The sequence below is a fragment of the Euphorbia lathyris genome, chromosome 3 (genome assembly GCF_963576675.1).
Source record: "Euphorbia lathyris chromosome 3, ddEupLath1.1, whole genome shotgun sequence".
Classification (NCBI taxonomy): Eukaryota; Viridiplantae; Streptophyta; class Magnoliopsida; order Malpighiales; family Euphorbiaceae; genus Euphorbia; species Euphorbia lathyris.
In genome coordinates this window covers 53522944-53543304 of record NC_088912.1, presented here as the reverse complement: position 1 = coordinate 53543304, position 20361 = coordinate 53522944, and positions in this window count along the sequence as shown.

The window sequence follows — 20361 nt, the reverse complement described above, 5'->3', positions numbered from 1 at the left end:
AGGTGTTTTTTGACCGAAGCGATGGCTTGCATGTCGTTTCCTGCGAGAATAACATCATCCACATATATTAATAATGTGGTCATACTACCACCTTCGCTTTTGGTAAACAAGGATGGATCCGCTACAGATTGAGCAAAACCCAGTGCTTTGATGGTGGCTGATAATTTTGCATTCCATTGCCTCCCTGCTTGACGAAGCCCGTAAAGGGCTTTGTTGAGCTTGCATACTCGTTGAGTGTCACCCATCCCAGGCGGCATCACCATGTACACATCCTCGCATAACTCTCCGTGTAAGTATGCATTATCAATATCCAGTTGATGAATGTGCCATTTTTATGCAATAGCAAGTGTCAAAAGAGTTCTAATCGTTGTAAATTTTGCTACAGGTGCAAAGGTGGCTGTGAAGTCCACGCCTTCCTGCTGGGTGTACCCCTTTGCCACCAGCCTAGCTTTGAATCGAGCCACACTTCCATCTGCGTTGTGCTTGATTTTGTAAACCCATCTGCAGCCTATGGGTCTTTTACCAGCAGGTAATGGCACTATGTCCCATATGTGATTATTTTTTAAGGCTGTTAACTCTGTTTGCATGGCTTCTACCTAATTTTTGTCTGACTGTGCCTCCTGATATGTTGTAGGTTCCCTGTGACAAGTGAGGTTGATCGTGAATGCCCTTTTTGCCGGAGAGAGCTTGTCATAGGAGAGGTGTTTGGATAATGAATGCGGAGAGTTTGTGAGGCAAGGCAAAGTGGAGCTTTGTGCTAGTGCAAGGTGATAGTCCCTGAGATAGGTTGGAACTTTCCTTGTCCTTTGAGGTCTTGTGGTATTTGGCTGATTGTGTTGTACTGTTGTTTCGATTTGTTCCGGGATTTCATGGCTTTCATCATTTGTCTGAATTGCATCAACATGCTGTGTTGTTTCTGATAATGTGTTTTGCTCTCCTGTGTTGTCATGTTCATCATCTTCTTCATTGATAGATGCCATATGTAGGGAGTCTAGTTCCTCTTCGCTGCAATATGGTGTTTCTGTCGTTTGATCCTTTTCTGAGAAAGGAAAGTATTGTTCGAAAAATCTCACATTCCTGGAAAAGAAAAACACATTATCTGTTAGATTTAAAAGCCTGAATCCCTTTGTGCCATGTTTGTAGCCCATGAATGCACACTTGATTGCTCTTTCGGTGAATTTGCTCTTATGCCTGTCCAGAGTGGAGGCATATGCCAAACATCCAAACACCCTTAATTCCTCGAGATCTGCTACTGTGCCATATACACGCTCATATGGCGTTTGCCCTTGAATAGGCTGTGATGGCAGCCTGTTTATGAGGTAGACAGCATGGCTGACTGCCTCTGGCCAATACTCCTTTGGTAACGAGCTTTGAAAAATGAGTGCCCTGGTAGTGTTCATAATGTCTTGATGTTTCCTTTCAACTCTGTCGTTCTGTTGTGGTGTTTCTGGACATGAAGTTTGGTGTGTAATTCCATTTCTCGAAAAAAAATCCTTCATGATGAACTCAGGGTCGTTATCTGTCCGTATTACATTGACATTTTTGTTAAATTGTCTGTTAACATAGTTGCAGAATTGTTGTACTGCTGTGCTTGCTTCACCTTTTGTTTGCATTAACGTGATCCATGTATACCTGCAGTGGTCGTCAAGAATGGTTAAAAAAATAACGTTTGTTAGAATGTGATTCCTGTGCCGGACCCCATATGTCCATGTGTACAAGGTCAAAACATTCTTTGGCTAGGCTATGACTTAGTGAAAAGGGAATTTTCTTTTGCTTAGCTTTCTGGCAAACATCACATGGTATTGCTTTGTGGGAATCAAAATCATTACATGATATGCTTAGGCCTTTCAATCTCTCATAAGAGGGATGGCCGAAGCGCAAATGCCATACATTTGTTTTAATTGAAAAAAACAGAAATTCCATTTGGTAATGGGTACTCCAAATAATAAAGACCTTCATACTCTTTAGCCAAGCCAATCCTCTTCCAACTTGTGGTGTCATGTATCACACACATTAATCCTGTTATTACGACGCACAGTCTGCTAGCACTTAACAGTTTACTAGTAGAAATAAGGTTGTAATCAAAAGCAGGTATACACAACACGTTATGCAAGATAAACTGTGGACTTAGTATCACAGTGCCAATGTACTCTGCCTTAACCTTTTCCCCATTTGGCAAATTTACCCAGCACTTGTCTATCTTGACATATGAGCTGTATATTCGCACATCACAAATGATGTGATCTGTTGCCCCTGTATCAATTATCCAGCATGATGAGATAAGGTTAGGTTTTAGGCTGTTACCATAACTGTCTCCCTTGAAAAATGTGTTGACACTGCTGCTCGAGGCTAGAACCTTCCCCGGATGGTTCAGTGGCAATAGGGCAACAAGTGTCTGATACTGCTCCTTGGTTAGAGAAAACGGTTCTGTGTTGGCTTGCCTATTGTCTTCCTCCCCAGAGTCTCCACCTTCTCTGCCCTGATTCACTGCTGAGTTGGCCTTGGGCTGATTGGTTCTGAAAGGATTTCCTCTATTTTTGTTGCCATAGTTGGGTGGATAACCATGCTTTTTGAAGCAAATGTCCTCTGTATGTCCTGTGTAGCCACAAAAATTGCACAATGCTGAGCTTTTACCTTTGCGTGTATTATATTTTGTGTTGTTGTTTTGCCTGTTCTGCTTGTTGTTTGTGTTTGTGTTTGTGAAACCTACAAACATGTTGCTGTCACCTCCATCGTTTCCTTTGATAGGGGCAAGGCATATCTGTCTCTCGTGTTGGATGGCTAAGGCGTAAGTTTTGTTCAAGGATGGCAAGGGCTCAATCAACAGGATCTGTGAGCAAACAGTCGAATAAGAGTCGTTTAGCCCTTAAATGAAAGTAATAACCTGATCTGCATCCTGCTGATCTCGCAATACTTTGAAAGCATCGCAGCTGCATGGTGTCCTGCATACACATTTTGGCATAGGTCTGAGGTTAGAAAGTTCATCATAGAGTATTTTCAAACTTGTGTAATACTCTGTGACATTTCCATTTCCCTGTTTCAGGCCATGAATCTCCCTTCGTAGCTCCAGTATGCGCAACGAGTCTGTCTGCGCAAAACGTTCCTTCAGATCAGCCCAGATTTGGTCTGCCTTGTCCAACCACATTATGCTTCTCGCTATAGAAGGTGATAAAGCATGATGAATCCAAGATATTACCATATTGTTGCATCTCTCCCACTGATTATACATATTATCAGTGATTGCAGGAGCTGTGATGGTGCCATCTACAAAGGCGAACTTATTCTTGGACATTAAAGCTACCTTGACAGCTCTAGACCAGTGGTGATAGTTTGGTCCAGTTAGGACCTGCGAAACTAGGGATAGCGCTGGAGTTTCGTTTTGAGGAAGATGAAAGGGGCTGCTCGACGTGATCATCGGAGCTACTTGTCCGGCCATGGCTCACCCCGAAAGAAAGGATAGCCTTTTCTAGGGTTAGTTTTGCTCTGATACCATATTAATTTGAATGAGCTTAGGATAAAATTCTCAATATTCTCATTAAAAATAAACTTTGCTAACTATTACATTTATATTGTTTCTAGGTGTATTGAACAAGTAATCTTGGTGGCTAAGTAAGAAAGGACAAGCCAAGTGGCTGAATCATCACCATTGATCAAGTCTGGATATGATGAATGGTGATGATCTTCTTAAGAGCTGATTGGGTAAGGTGGTGATCATTATAAGCTGGTGGACTGCTTCTAGAATGCCCTAATTATGAGTGAAAGACCAAAATGTCCTCCACCCCTGCGTAAGGACCAAACTGCCCCTGGTCAAGTGAAGAGTCACCAGTTTTACTTATTATGTATTGAGTCAGATAGATTAACTCAATCTTCAATACGTAACCTTTTGGACTTCCAAGACTTTCTCTTCTTCTTCTTGCTATGGATCTTTTCTGTAAATGAAGAACAAATACTTTCTTCTTCATCTTCATTATTTCAACAGCTCAAATGAAATCTAAAACCCAGTTAAAATCAAATCGAAATTGATCAAGTTTTGATTTTTGAATCGATGAAGATCAAGATGGATTTGGAGGGATTTGGATCGATGAAGATGAAAGATAGATTTGGGGAAAGTGTTTATATGAAAGATGAAAATGAACGTTGAAGATGAAGATGAAGATGACCTGTTATATTGCTGAAATTTTAGAAAAATTGAAGAAGAAGAAGAAAAGGGTTGTTGGATCTTCAATTTACAAAAGAAGAGAAAGTTATTGAAGATGGAAAGTGGGAAAAAGAGAGATAACATTGAATTGATCGTCACTGCCGGGTCGTTCTCTGTCGGAGAGGAATAAGAAAGTGAAGGCGGTTGCATTGGCAGAGACGATAAAGAATGAGTTGCAGATATAGGTGAGGAAAAGGAGATTGAAAATGGAGAAAACAGAAGAGAAAGAAGGAGATGAAATTTGGGGAAATTGATTAAAAGATTGAATTATAGAGGGTTTAGAGAGAAGTAAGAAAGTGAAATAGTGGATTGATTTTCTCAGAATGAACTTTCCATTATAAGAGATGAAGATGAAGATGAAGAAAAAAGAGTAGGTTGAAGGAATATATGGGTAAAATGAGAATTTAGGTTTTAGAAGGGTGAAAGGAGAGAGACAGCCGGTTAAAAAGAGAGTCAAAGGTTGAAAAACGTTGGTCAATGGTCACAATGGCCATCGGTGTAACAAAATGTAAAGTTCAATAGCCATACCGGGAAGAAATGAAGTTAAGTGACCACAATATGAAAATGGGTATAGTTCAGTAGCCATGGGTGTAATTTACCCCAATTTCATCCTACAGATTAGTGGTTGAAAGTGGATTACTATTCTTAGCTACTAATTCCTACACTTAGCATCGGGAAAAGACAATACTACCCCTTCTCATATATTTTGATATAAACTCATCTATTTTTTTAATCCTAGTATTTATGATATTAATATAATATTTATGATGTTAGAGATAATGTAAACTCATACATTCTCTTTAATCATGCGATACCAACTAATCCAAAAGGCTTCTAAAACGCTTCTTGTAAATTCTCTTTGCTTCGAGTATTATGCAATAAATTATTTATATAGAAATTGAAAATTGTAATATTTTTTTAATTGCACATCATTGAATATAATGATATTAATATTTTATGTTAAAATGATTTCAAAGTTCAATGTGTTAGGGTGTCATCAATAATAATTGTTTTATAAAATTATACTATTGGTTTTCAAGATTCATTAATGAAATATTAATTTTCTTTCTATATAATGTTGTCTAACCAACTTATCTTTCTTTAAAATAAATTTAGGATCAATTTTTTAATATTTTAAACATACACCAAGGAATCATATCTATTCTATAACATGAAATTAGCATCTGAATATCATGTTATTTCTGTGTTCGCATCTTATATTTTATTAAGATTGACTCTATGATAGCATGTTGTGTCTTGTCCTAACTTTCTAAAATGATAAATTGAATTTAGAAACATAAATGTCAAGATTTTCCAATAATTATAATTTAAATTTCATGATATTAGAAATAAAAACACATAAAAGAAAGAAAATATGAAAATGAAGAAAGAAAAAATTCGTCTTGGGAACTTAGCTTGAAAGATAAGAAGAAAATGTGTTTGATAATTGGAAAAAAAAATTAGGGTTCATCATAATTTTCTTCATAAATTTTTGGAGCATACCTTTAATTAATTAGAAAATTGAAGTAATTTCTGAATTTGATTGGAAAAAGTATTGGGAAATAATTATCATGGAAGAGAACTTTTGATAACCATGTTTATGAATACTTAATTATTGAAACATCCTTGATAAATTATAGTTCATAATTTTCATTTTCATCCCATTTAATTATTAAATAACGCGTTTCTAACTCTTGATAAATCTGTATCATTGATTTTATACATAAATTTGTTTGATTTCACTTGTTAGTTTTTTTTTTTTTTGGAGAAAGTGAAAACTTTATTAATAAGCGCTTTCAAGCCAATTTGGGAAAATAAACGAAACACAAGAAATCGGACACAGTAAACTCATCAAGCCATAATCAGAGAAATCGGGAGCCTTAGACGTAAGGCTGTTGACCACGATTTGTGCATCAGTTTCAACTGGTTTAACTCCGACAGCCTCCAACGGACCACCTCTCTACCTCGATTAGCCAACCCAACCTGTTGGTGCGTTGCTGGTTTTTCATGTGCCGTTCTCCAATCAGTTGTGATCATAGTTTTAAGAACCGAACCGGACCGAACGGTTCAACCCGGTTCGATCGGAACCGATCATCATTTCGGGTCAGAGGTGGTTCGGTTTTTAAATGTTTGAAAACCAGCCATAACCTTCTAACCCGGTCGGGTTACATTTTAAACTCAATAAAAAAAATTTGCTTTTCCAGGGATTCAAACATAGCACCTTTGAATAAGAAATGATTGCTTAACCACTAGATCACTTATTAACTTGTGTTTAATCTTAACAATATAGATATATATAATCATTATAAAAAGTAAATATTTAAAATATTATTTATTTATTTATTTATTATTTATATTTCTTTTTTATCAAATTTTTTATATTTCTATAAATATTATACAAACATTATTTTATTATTTCAATACTCATAATATTTTATTAATATTTAAATATTTCATAAAATAAAATCTAAAACTCTAAAAAATTATATAATAACTATTTTATTATACTTATATGTTATGTTAATAATAATACTAATTATTTAGTTTTGAAAAATATGTAATTTATATTTTTTAGTCTTTTTATAAATTGAATTTTTATTATATTTTTAATTCATGATTGAATTTATAAATTTAATATTTTTAATTTTATTTATATAATTTTTATAAGTTAAAATATGGATAAAATATTAATTTTTACATAATTTTTTTTAATACCGGTTAAACCTCGGTTAAACCTCGATTGAACCTCTAACCCTTGACCCTTTGTCCTTTCCGGTTCTTTGATCGGTCCGGTTTTGATTGCCATGGTTGTGATACAAACATTCAAGAACCATTCACTAACCTCTTCAAAATCGCACACTGGTGGGTTCAGACCTACAACAATCCAACAACTTACAGCATATGGGCATCCCAAAAACAAATGAAAATCATATTCTATGTCGGATGGGCAGTGAAGGCACGTAGATGGGACTTGGGCATGCTTGTTCTGTAACCGCAGCGACAAGGTATTACCTTAGAGTAGAGTTTCCATATGAAGAAGACTACTTTTGGAGGGAGCTTCAACTTCCAAAGCTGAGTCCAGCCCTCAGCCGGTGTGGAGGTTTGCGCGTGATGACCGTCGGCCAGTAGATTGTAACCCGACTTTGAGGAATAGATGTCGTTTTTAGTGTGTTGCCAGATCTTCCTGTCTGCACGAGAGGTGTGCGGAACTACCATTTTTCTAATCAGCTCGCCTTCATGTGGTGGAAATAGTGTCTTGATTTTGCCTCTGTCCCATATTCTGGTTCCCTCCAACATCAGCTCCTGCACTCTCACTCCTTCCATCCATGGTGGACTCGCTATTTGTACTCTAAATTTGGGCGCCCGTAGTAACCAAGGGTCTTTCCAAACATCGATCAACTCACCAGTGCCCGCGTTCCACCTCACTCATAGGGATATAACTGACCTTGCACTCCACATACTCTTCCAAACATAACTGGGATTGTTTCCAAGTTCAGAAGACAGGAAAGCACCATTTGCAAAATATTTTGCTTTGAAGATTCGGCTAATCAGACTATGAGGATTGTGGATCAATTTCCACCATTTTTTTCCAAGCAACGATAAATTATAGTCATGCAGGTCCCTATAACCTAGACCTCCTTTGTCTCTTTTAACACACAATTTATCCCACCTAAACCAGTGTATATTCTTTCTTCCATTGTCCTTCGAACCCCACTAGAAGGAGTTCATCATTTTTTCGAGATCATTTAAGATAGAGCGAGGGATCAGGAAGGTGCTCATACAAAACGTAGATATAACTTGTGCTATTGATTTAAGCAACACATCCTTACCTGCTATTGAAAGGAAACGAAAACTCCAGCTATTAAATCTCTTTCGAAGGCGCTCCTTTAGAAAGCGGAAAACTGCTCTCTTAGATCTTCCAATTAGTGACGGGAGGCCCAAATATCTACCCATGTTCAGAGGGGCGTGAATCTGGAGGGCGGAGCTAATTGCTTATCTATCATGTGCTTTAGCATTTGAACTGAAGAAAATGCCAGATTTCATATGATTAATAGCTTACCCTGAGGCAATTTCATATTCTGTCAGAATACCATTTATAACCTTGCATTCATTTGTAGTAGCCTGGAAAAACAAGAAACGGTCATCAGTAAATAATAAATGGGTGACTCTAAGGACACCTCCCTTTACACAGCATTCATGTAGTTGTCTTGCAATTTTTGCTTGCCGAAGAAGTCTAGAGAGAACTTCTGAGCACAGAATAAAGAGGTAGGGGGACAAAGGATCACCCTGTCGGAGACCTCTAGCTGGTTGAAATGGGCCCATAGTCATCCCGCTGCTTGAACCTGTATACTGGACCGAAGAAACGCACCACATAATCCAGTTTATCCATGTGTTCTAGAACCCCACTCGAGTCATGACTACCCTTAAAAATCCCCAATCAACCCTGTCATATGCTTTGCTAATATCCAGTTTCAGAGCCACTTCCCCAACTCGAGCTCATTTTTGCCTCTTCATGTAATGAATGGATTCGAAAGCTATCTGCACATTGCCAATCAGAGACCGCCCAGGGACAAAAGCCGATTGAGATTCTGATATTATCTTAGGAAGCAGCACTTCCAATCGATTAACTAGTACTTTGACAATAATCTTGTACAGAACATTGCATAGTGATATAGGCCGGAGATCCTTCATTGATTCTGGTTGTCACTCTTCGGGATAAGTATAATAATTGTATCATTCAGCGTTTCAGGGAACTCGTTCTTGTCCAACCAACCCTTACAAGCACAGAACACCTCTGCCCCAATCAGATCCCAATAATGCTGAAAAAAGCCCGGATTCAACCCATCCGGCCCTAGAGACTTGTCTGTTTGCATCTGAAATACAGCGGTTTTGAATTCCTCAATCAAAAAATCAGAAGTAAGCAGTCGATTATCCTCATTGCGGAGTAATGTCGGCACCACATTTATTGAATCATATGAATAGGGAGAGGAGCAGCAAATAGCTGTGTAAAATAGGATTTGATTACATTACCCATATCATTCTGGTTTGTATACAATACGCCATCATCACCCCTCAACTGCTGGATCAGATTCTGTTTTCTTCGCTCCTTCGTGCACGCATGGAAATACTTGGTATTATTATCCCCGCTTTTCAGCCAGCATTTTTTCGAGTGTTTCTTCCAAAACGAGTAGTTCAATTCTCGTCTTGCTTGAAAGAAACTAGAGATAGAGGTTTCATCGCTTCTGTTCTGTAACCGTGTCAGACTTTTTTTACACACCTTAATTTTCTGCTGAAACTTCTTTCGAAACTCGCTACCCCATTGTTCCATCGACGACGAGCATGCAGCCAATTTTGTCATTATTGTGTCTGAGCTCCCGACGCCCCAGTTCTGTTTCACGAAATCATCAAAACCTTCCTCATTGGTCCAAGCTGTTTCAAACCGGAACCTGCACTTTGTCCGACCAGAATGAACAGATTTTAAAACAATTAGAATAGGCCGTTGAAACTGTTCTGCAAGTGTAATCAGTGAACCTGTTAAGCCATTCCGAAGATGCGAAAGTTCTGTCCAGCTTTTCTTGAACCTAGTGAGTCGTACCCCTACTTCTTTCCTAGGTAAAGGCACTCACTGTTAGCATCAATTTGCTTAGTGAATTAATGGCAATTGCTTGATTGAAGGCACTCATGATGTAAGCAGGATAAGCATGACCACCTTTCTTCTCTTCTGGGCGAAGATGCAGTTGAAGTCGACCACTACAAGTCATAGCAGATCGGACTTACAAGCAATAGTCCTCAGGAGAGACTAGGAATCCCTTTATCTAGCTCTATCTGCAAACCCGTAAAACCCCACCAAACGCCAATTATCAGACCCAAAGCAATGGACAGTAGCTTCAATATGCTGAGTCGAGAAGCCTTCTATGGAAATGTTATCACTCTCCTTCCATAGTAGCATCAACCCACCACTTCTACTATCACAGTCTACAGTAAAACAACCAGTATAATTAAACTTTCTACTATGATAATCAATGCGGTTCTTACTCACCAACGTTTCAATTAAAAAGACAATTTTGGGATTGTGTGTTCGAATAAGATCATCTAGAAAACAAATTATGCGTGGGGTTCCCAGGCCCCGACAGTTCTAGCTTAAGCAATTCATTGGGGGCCGGTGGGCCTGATTGTAGGCCTCGTCGTTGTCTTCGTATTGGAGCAAGTTTTATCAGTGCTACTTTGTGAAGAAATTTTCTCAATCGATCCTGGCATATCACACGTCTGGGGGCCTTTCTCAGTTTCAGTTTCCATGCCCTCTCTTCTTCTCTTATTCAATTCAATCAACTCCAATTCCTCTACTTTTGTATGTCCCATATCCACGTCCCCATTATTGTTCTGTTTGTCTTTCACGGTTGTAAAAGGAGTATTGTTCTGGTGATTGTTAGTTACTTTCAGTATTTGAGTAGGTTTTCTCAAAACGGAACTCTTGTTGTTGCTACCTCCTTGAGGGATCAGATTCTCTTTACCCGAAGGTGAACCTCCTCTAAAACCGCTTCTACTGCCTATTCCTGCTTTAGCACTTGTGCCCGACTCACGCAGCCACTTTGATCCACTGCCAGCGCCCCCTCGGAAAGGGGCTTTCAGCCACTCCCCCCATCCACTTTCAAGGCCATCTGTATTTTCCTTAAAAAGCTTCTCACATAAACGATCAAAGTGGCCCAGTATCCCACATAGATAGAAAAACATTGATAATCTCTCATATTTGAACTGTATGAAAACCCCCTCTGTTGCGGATTTTTTGATTCGTTTGCACCTCTTCAAAGGGATTCGAGTGTCGATCGTCACTCGTATTCTTATGTATTGCCTTCTTCCGCCCATACTGTTGTTGCTATCATATTCGAGGAATTCACCAATAAAGTCTCCGATTTGTCTGCCTGCCACTTCGGACATAAACCCGACCGGGAGGTCATAGACCTGCACCCAAAACGGTGCCTGATATAGTTGAATTTATGAGGCGCCTTTGTCTGCCGGCCATTCATCCCAAACTAACAGGTGATTGTTAAAAGACCATAGGCCACTCGCTACCACCCTGTCTCGATCAACTTCATGGAAAAATTCAAACGAAAAACGGTTATCTTCTAATTTGGCTATCACGAAGCCTCTTCCCGGCCTCCACAAGTCCGCCAGTTTGTGCTTCATTGCCGGATAATTAATAGATTTATTCTTGAGGAATCTTCTGATCATGATTAGATTGGACCTTGTATCTCCCGACTTTGGTAAATCCCCAAGGAAATCCAATTCGACTTGCTCTTCTTCTGCAATCACTAAACCCCTCATTGCCCCTTCCATTCTGATTTCACTCCAATTTCGAACACGAGGAACCAAAATACACAAAGACCGTGAAACAGAACCGATCGACGCCCAAGGAGAAAAGCAGGGAAATGCGTAGAGAACACACACAAACCCCAGCACAGTAGGGAACACTTACAACAAAGGATCAATTCGAGAAAAAACTCGTACACCGACGAGGGATGATAAAAACCCTAATTAGATAAGGAAGGCGATTCTCACAACGCTGCGATTGACAAATGGTGTTATTAATGTCCACACAACTATAAAGAATACACTACTAATTCTCTTGTTAGTTTCTAGTTTTTCAACTATAATACATTTTTACATGTAAAAATTATATAATTAAATATTAGATTTAATTTTCACTAACTGCAATTCTGAATTCATTTTTACATGAACCATAGATACTGATATGGCTAATAACCTCCATAAATAATAATAATAATAATAATAATAATATATTAATTGGCTGAACTGGTCTAGAAAAAATTAACTGGTATTGAACTTTAAAGGGTATCATGTTAGTCCCTAAACTTATTTAAAAAGTTAAATATAAATAGTTAATATGTCAATTAAAAATTTGAAATGGAAGGTGAAAACCATCAAATAAAAACATGTTATGTTATCACTTTCATTCTCTCATCATTTATTACCATATTCATCTTCTTGCTCTTTCATCACCATTAACGCCTACATTCAACAAATTAATCATCAAAGATTTATTAGTTTTAATAGAAGAAAAGAAAAAAAATATAAGAACATAAAGATGTATTCTCATATTTGATACAACCTTACTTGATTCAAAAAAGAAAAATGACTAAAAAAAAAGATCTAACAAATCCAAAATCATAACAGTGTACAAACGTAAGCAATCACCCAAGAATTAGAAAATCATAAATACAAATTCATTAGAATGAAGTTAATGTAAGAGAAGAAAAATAAGACTGGTCCTCAATAGCAAAAGCGTGTTGTTATCCTCATTTGCTTCCATTACCACCATTGTCGCCTAGAAATCCACCACTTCACGCCTTGTAGTTTGCATGTAATCAACCAAATATAATCACCCAACCAGTAGTAGCTACTTTACAATTTTTGAGAAGAATAAGAAGATTGATTAGAAATATAAAATAAGTCGATTGCATCTGTTAATAGAAATTCCTTAAATTCATCAAAATCTCCATCAAGTGATGAAGAAATGACAGAGTCAGAGATTGAAGAATAACACAAAGTGATTAGTAATTAATAATGAAACAAAATTTCTAAAAGATTCAAATGATGGATATTTCAATTTTCATATGAAAATGAGATGCTATTTATAATTGAATGTTTTGAATTGATGAAACTGTTTGATGAAATTTGTATAAGCTATAGCAGTTATAATATTGAAATTTTCTAATTACTATTAATATAGATAATTTAAACTCATCTATTTTTTCCTACGATAACAATGAAGCGAAAAAGCCTCTAAAATACTTTTTTATAATTTTCTCTGTTTCCGCTAATATATATATATATATATATATATATATAAGAGAATTGAAAGAATAGAAAGAACATTCATAAATGGAATAGTGAGAGGGAAGATGGAGGGTTTGTAATTGATCCTAACAGTTTTTTAAGAAGTGCAAATTTAACCATAATCTATGAAATTATGTAAACTTTAGCTCTAACGTTTTAAAAAAAATTAATTTTAGCCACAAGTTATCGAAAATTTGAAAAAACTGGTTTACTATTATTTAACTGTCACATTAGACATTCAGGGGCGGAACTAGGGGGTGGGAAGGCTCGAGCCCCGGAAGCCGGACGAGAATTTTTTTTATATCAAAACGACATCGTTTTGATTTAAATGAAAATTGATTGCAGAATAAGGGCACATCACATCAAATCACCTAATTAATCCCTAATTCATTGTCGAGCATCACGCGCAGAGGGAATCCTACACCGCCGACGCAAGGGAATCACACAAGAGGAGAGGAGCATCCAGTCTCCACTGCCGGTGCAAAACGCATGAGAAAGAAGAGTCGTCGTCGGTCGGCCACCGGTCAGTCGCCACCCCCTAATCCCCCTAATTGTTGTTTTGGTTTTTTTTTATAAAAGCTTAATATTGGGGAAGGCGATTTTTCTTTTGCTGGTGTTAGACGAGGTGCCGCGACCTAATATCCCGAGCGGACCGAGGGGTGGACAGCTCATGGCGACGTATGCGGTGATTGGCGCCGAAAGCAACCAATCGTGGAATCAAGCTGCTCGGCAGGACCGGAGCTCGGAGTATGGAAGAGTCGCCACCCACGAATGGGAAAATGAACACCGATCCCTTGCGGGAGACCGGTGAGGGTTCGGAAAAATTAGGTACGAGCTGAGAAGGCTAGCTCCTTTCCGGAGAAATGCTATTAGGCACCCCGACATCGCCCGGTTATGAACCACCGGCCTCCTACTCAGCGTGTTAGGCGATAACGGACTAATCGCATATTTCTTTAAGTTTAAAATTCGTTTGAAACCTTTTCTTTCTCGTTTTGAAAACCGTTTTGAGCATATATTATTGAAAGCCACTTTGGTAAAGAATCACCCATTTTGCATAAATTTATAAAGGAGAGAGTGGGAGAAGGGAGAATTAATTTATTTACAGTGTGTCTTATGCCTCGATTCGTATGTTAACTCTACACTAAACTCGCTCCCCGAAAACGAGTTTATTTACATGGTTCGTACCTTAATCGCTGTTGGAACGATTTAGGTACGTTTCAAAACCCCGTTAATTTACATGACATCTACTCGAATCGCCGTTGGAACGACTCGAGCGTTTGAAGACGTGGAATAAAGAATTTTAACCCGAAAACGTGGTTAAGCATACAAGTCAATTTAGTTTGTACAAACCGTTTAAGAAAACGATTCAAAACTCTATTATTTATAATGAAAACAATTTTAATTACAAGGTTCGCCTAATCCGTCGTTGGAACGAATTAAGGTTTTAAAACGTGATGTTTTAAGAAATGGTTTTAAAAATGTCAAGAAAACGTTATTTACACTTTAGGAATGTCTAGAAAAGCTTTAATTTAAATAAACAACTTAAACTCTCTTTTTGTGATTTAATTTCCCCTTTTTCACTCAATCAATCCTTACTTGAATATAATTACAACAACTAACAAATTAAATTCAACTTCACCCAACCAAACATGTTTAAAGAATATATACCTATAGGAAATCCAAATGGAGAATAAATATACATATTCATACATATATGTAAGAATAGTAAAAATGGTAATAATATATATATAGATTAAATGTAGGATAAGGAAAGTAGTAATACATATAATACCTTTTTATCCTAATTACAACTATGTAAAAATAAGGGAAACTATAAAAACTAAAAATAACATTTAATTTCCAAAATAGTTTTACCCTATGATAGCTAATATAATTCAAATGCCAAATAAAACTATATATATACATATATACTACCTTATAACATTAAATCCAAACGAATTAAATTTCAACATGAAATAAATAAATATATAATACATAATAAATAGTTATAGGATTAAAAAAATAATTTTTATAAACATATTACACAATAATATACATATATATGCAAGTAGAAATGTCAAAAAGTGGGGAAAGGAGGGTAAAAATGGTGATTTTCGGTTTCTAGCAGATTACCGACGGAAAATCCGTCGCCAATCTGCTGTTAGTGACAGAAAAGGTAGAATTACAGCAGCACTCCAAAACTTTACAGATTCGTTCAAAAGCTTTAAATTAAATCTAGTTCAATCGTTTTGGATCTCCGAACTACCAAAAATGGATCATAGTCTATAACGGAGTTTCCTAAAACGACGTTTTTATTTTAAAACGTTATTCGGAAATATCTTTTCAAAACTTATAATTACAACGTTTTTAATACCCGAACTACCTTTTAATCGAATCATGGTTCGTATTGGGATATTAAAACGAGGTTTTTTTATTTTAAAACAAAACCGAATTTTTATTTAACACGGGATAAATAAATACGAAGAATTAAATAAAACGTGATAAATAAATGAATAACTAAATAAATAAAATTATAACATAAAGATAAATAAAGAAAATAAAATAAATGAAATAAATAAAACGAGTCTAGTCCTCGGATAATACCTCAAGTTCGGTATTGACGGTTGAAGTCGGTTGATTCCACGAATCGTGCTTTTCCGGTGTTTTTGTGTTTTTGGTAAAAATTTTAACTTTTAGGAAATTTGGAATTTTTAGGAAAAAAAATGTTTTTTCCCAAAAAAAGAGATTTTCTCTCTCTAAAAATGTCTAGAGTGAGAAGCTCCTCCCAAAAAGTCCTCACCAATTGCATGGGGATCCGTGCCTTAAATAGGCAACGGGTCCTGGAAAGTTTTGGGCGACGCCCAACTAAGATTGGGCGTCGCCCAAAACAGGTTGGGCGAACGCCCAACCTAGTTGGGCGGACGCCCAACTTATGTTGGGCAAACGCCCAACTTTAGTTGGGCGAACGCCCAACATTAGTTGGGCGGACGCCCAACCTCAGTTGGGCGCGCGCCCAACTAATGTTGGGCGTTCGCCCGACGGCTGCCGGGTGTGCGTGCCCAGCGGCCGTCGGGCGTGCGCCCGCGCTATCGGGCGCGCGCACCCAACGATCATCGAGCGCGCGCCGCTAGATGTGCGCGCTCCGCGGACGTCGAGCGCACGCCCCGCGCTGCCGGGCGTGCGTCCAACTGTCGTCGGACACACGTCGGCTGCCGTTAGGCGCTCGCACCACGTCGCTATGCGCTCGCGAGCCGTCCACTTGACGACCGTGATTTTCGTTGACTTTTTCTTTCTTTCTTTTTCTTATTATATATTTTTCTTCTCTCTTTTTTTACAATTTTTCCGGAACCAACCGCTTCGACCGCTTTGTTACAGGTTTTCATCACAGGTCCTTCGACTCGGTGTCTACAGTTGCCCCTACTTTCCTATTTTGACAGTGATGTGTGTGTTTTGAAAACGTTTTTTTTGCTAACGCAACACATGCAATGTAAAACATATAAAAGTAAGAGACACGTAAAGAGTAGGAGGAAGAATACCTGATCTCCATGCCGCATGCTCCGACCTTGTCTTCGATCTTCGCCTTGGTTGTCCCGTCCTTGCCTCTGAATCGACTGCAGACGAACGCTCCTTCCGGCGACCCTAGTCTCTAAATCGACCGCAGGTGTATAGCTCTATCTAGCGACCCTAGTCTAAATTGACCGCAGGTACAGTTGCTCTTTCTAGATACCCTATTCTCCAAATCAACCGCAGGTAAAATTGCTCTTTCCAGCTACCCTAGTTTCTAAATCAACCGCAGGTAAAATTGCTCTTTCTAGCTACCCTAGTCTCTAAATCAACCGCAGGTAAAATTGCTCTTTCTAGCTACCCTAGTTTCTAAATCAACCGCAGGTAAAATTGCTCTTTCCAGCTACCCTAGTCTCTACATCAACCGCAGGTAAAATTGCTCTTTCCAGCTACCCTAGTCTTTATCTCGACCGCAGGTAAAGTTGCTTTTTCTAGCGACCCTAGTCTTTATCTCGACCGCAGGTAAAGTTGCTTTTTCTAGCGACCCTAGTCTTTATCTGGACCGCAGGTAAAGTTGCTTTTTCTAGCGACCCTAGTCTTTATCTCGACCAAAGGTACTCTTTCGTTTTGCATATCTCAAAATCCATCGTTCTACCCTAATCTCTACATCGATCGCAGGCGTTTTCTTGTATTGTAGATCTCCAAATCGAACATTCGACCCTAATCTATACATCGATCGCAGGTGTCCTTTCGTTTGTATATCTCCAAATCAACTGTTCGACCCTAATCTATACATCGATTGCGGGCGTCCTCTCGTTTTGCATATCTCTAAATCAACCGTTCAACCCTAATCTATACATCGATCGCGGGCGTCCTCTCGTTTTGCATACCTCAAAATCCATCGCTCTACCCTAATCTCTACATCGATCGCAGGCGTTTTCTTGTATCGTAGATCTCCAAATCGAACATTCGACCCTAATCTATACATCGATCGCAGGCGTCCTTTCGTTTGCACATCTCCAAATCAACCGTTCGACCCTAATCTCTACATCGATTGCAGGCATCCTTTATTGATGATAGCTGGGCTTTATCACTCGTCCGAGAGTTTGTGACCGCAGTCGCTTTGATATTTGGGCTTTATCACTCGTCCGAGAGTTTGTGACTGCAGTCACTTTGATATTCGGGCTTTATCACTCGTCCGAGAGTTTGTGACCGCAGTCGCTTCTTTTTACCAGGATCGTCTGCATTTGATCGGAGTCGATGATGCCGTAGACCGAAGTCCGTAGCAGGGCCTGTGCCCGTTGGTGATGCCGTAGACAGCAGTCCGTAGCGGGGCCTGTGCCCGTTGGTGATGCCGTAGACCGCAGTCCGTAGCAGGGCCTGTGCCCATTGATAATGCCGTAGACCGCAGTCCGTAGCGGGGCCTATGCCCATTGATGATGCCGTAGACCGCAGTCCGTAGCGGGGCCTGTGCCCATTGATGATGCCGTAGACCGCAGTCCGTAGCGGGGCCTGTGCCCATTGATGATGCCGTAGACCGCAGTCTGTAGCGGGGCCTGTGCCCATTGATAATGCCGTAGACCACAGTCCATAGCGGGGCCTGTGCCCATTGATCGAATTTTAATTTACCTATCGGAGCCTGCCTAAACTCACACGGATTTCTTGGAGCTATCCGCGTATTTCTGCATGCGGCTTGACTTGAGTCACGCCCATCACCTGGTGAATATTTTTATGGTATGACCTAGTGTAGTGATATGTATGCACATGATTATGAATGAATATTTTTCTCTCTTTTTCTCTTCTTTTTTTTATACATTGCTTCCCTCCTATTTTCTTTACAGGGAGACCTCCATTCTATTGACCGAAGATTACAGGAGAACGTGGCGGTTGGGCAAGGGGAGTGGCTACTGGATGTTGACGCTCAGATCGGACGTCGTTGTCGGGATAGGGAGGATGAGCGCTCCAACTGGGAGGAGCGAGGCTGAGCAGCCGAGGAGAGGAGCCGTGTGGATGTGGAAGCCGAGCGAGCTGCTGAGGGGAGTTTGCGGATTGCAGTGGAGAGCCGCCGAGTTGCCGATGAGCGGGAACCTTACTTCGGAGGCTTTGATTCGTTTGAGGTCTTTTGGGACATTGGGATTCCTTCTCATTGATAGTCCCGTCATTATTTCGGTTTACAACTTTATTAGTACTACCGTGATGTATGGCGGATATATGTGAAAAAGATATTTGGGTAGGTGTAGACACCGAGTCGGAGGACCTACGACGAAAACCTGAAACAAGGCGGTCGAAGCGATTGATTCCGGAAGTTTTGAAAAATATATAAAGAATAATAAGCTGAGGAAAATTAACGGCACGGCGCGGGCACACAATGGAATCCCGCACGCGGACGACGATGGTCGAACGCCCGCTTGACGGCTCGAGACGTGCGCGCGGCGTCCGTCGGATGCACCGCGAGTGGCACGCTCTCGACGCCCGAGCAATGCCTGGGACCGCTGGCGGTGCGCGCCCTCGTGGGCCGTTGAGCACACGTGCCTGGCAGCGCGGGGCCCGCGTTCGGCGGCCGCGACGTGCGAGCGTCTAGCTGCGCGGAACGCGCGCTCGGCGGCCACGGAGTGCACGTGTCCGACGGCACGGGGCACGCCCCGAGGGTCGCCAGGCGGGCACCCAACCGCGTCGGGCGGACGCCCGATGAGGGTTGGGCGCGGGCGCCCAACGCCGTTGGGCGGCTGCCCAACCACAATGGGCGACGCCCAATTTTTTTTGGGCGTCGCCCATTGTTCCGGGATCCGTTTCCCTATATAAGGGCACAGATCCCAAGGTGAAAAAGGGGGATTTTTTGGGAGAGCTTTCTCACACTAGATATTTTTCTAGAGAGAGGAAGTGGATTTTTTAGGAAAAAAACATTTTTTTTTCCTAAAATTGAAAATCTCTAAATTTCCTAAGTTCAATTTTTACTAAATTTTTCATAAAAAAACGGGAGCTCGCGGTTCGTGGAATCAATCGACTTCGACGGTCAGATACCGAATTAAAGGTATTATCCGAGGACTAGACTCTTTATTTTATTTAATTTATTCTCTCCTTCTATTTATTTTTTTTAATGCTATAATTTTTATTCCTTTAGTTATTTATTTATTTTGTCACGTTTTATTTAATTAACGTATTTATTTAATTTTCGATTCGTGTTAAATAAAATTCGGTTTTGTTTTAAAATAAAAACCTCGTTTTGGATATCCCAATACGAACCGTGATCCGATAAAAAGGTAGTTCGAGTATCGAAAATGTTGTAATTATAAGTTTTTTTATTTAAAAGAGGTTTCCAAATAACATTTTAAAATAAAAACATCGTTTTAGGAACTTCCGTGTTCGACTATGATCCATCTTTGGTAGTTCGGAAGTCCAAAACGATTGAATTAGATTTAATTTAAAGCTTTTGAATAAATCTGGAAAATATTGGAGTGCTGCTGTAATTTGTCAATTCTGTCACTAAATGCTGTTTACCGACGGATTTTCCGTCGGTAAATCTGTCAAAATGTAAAAAATGCAATTTCAGTCCCTTTTTCTTAGCTTTTAGACTTTTAATCCTTAGTATATATATATATATATAATTATGTAATATATTCTTTTCAAATTGTTTTAAGACTTTAACATATATAATTATTTTAGGAGATTGGTATTCCATTTTTATTCTAATTTTTTGGATATGTACATATTACTTTCTTTTTTATTATTATTCATTTAAATTACATTAAATTCTATTTTAAATGTTATTTACTTGGGCATTTTGGGAAATAATTAGTAGATAT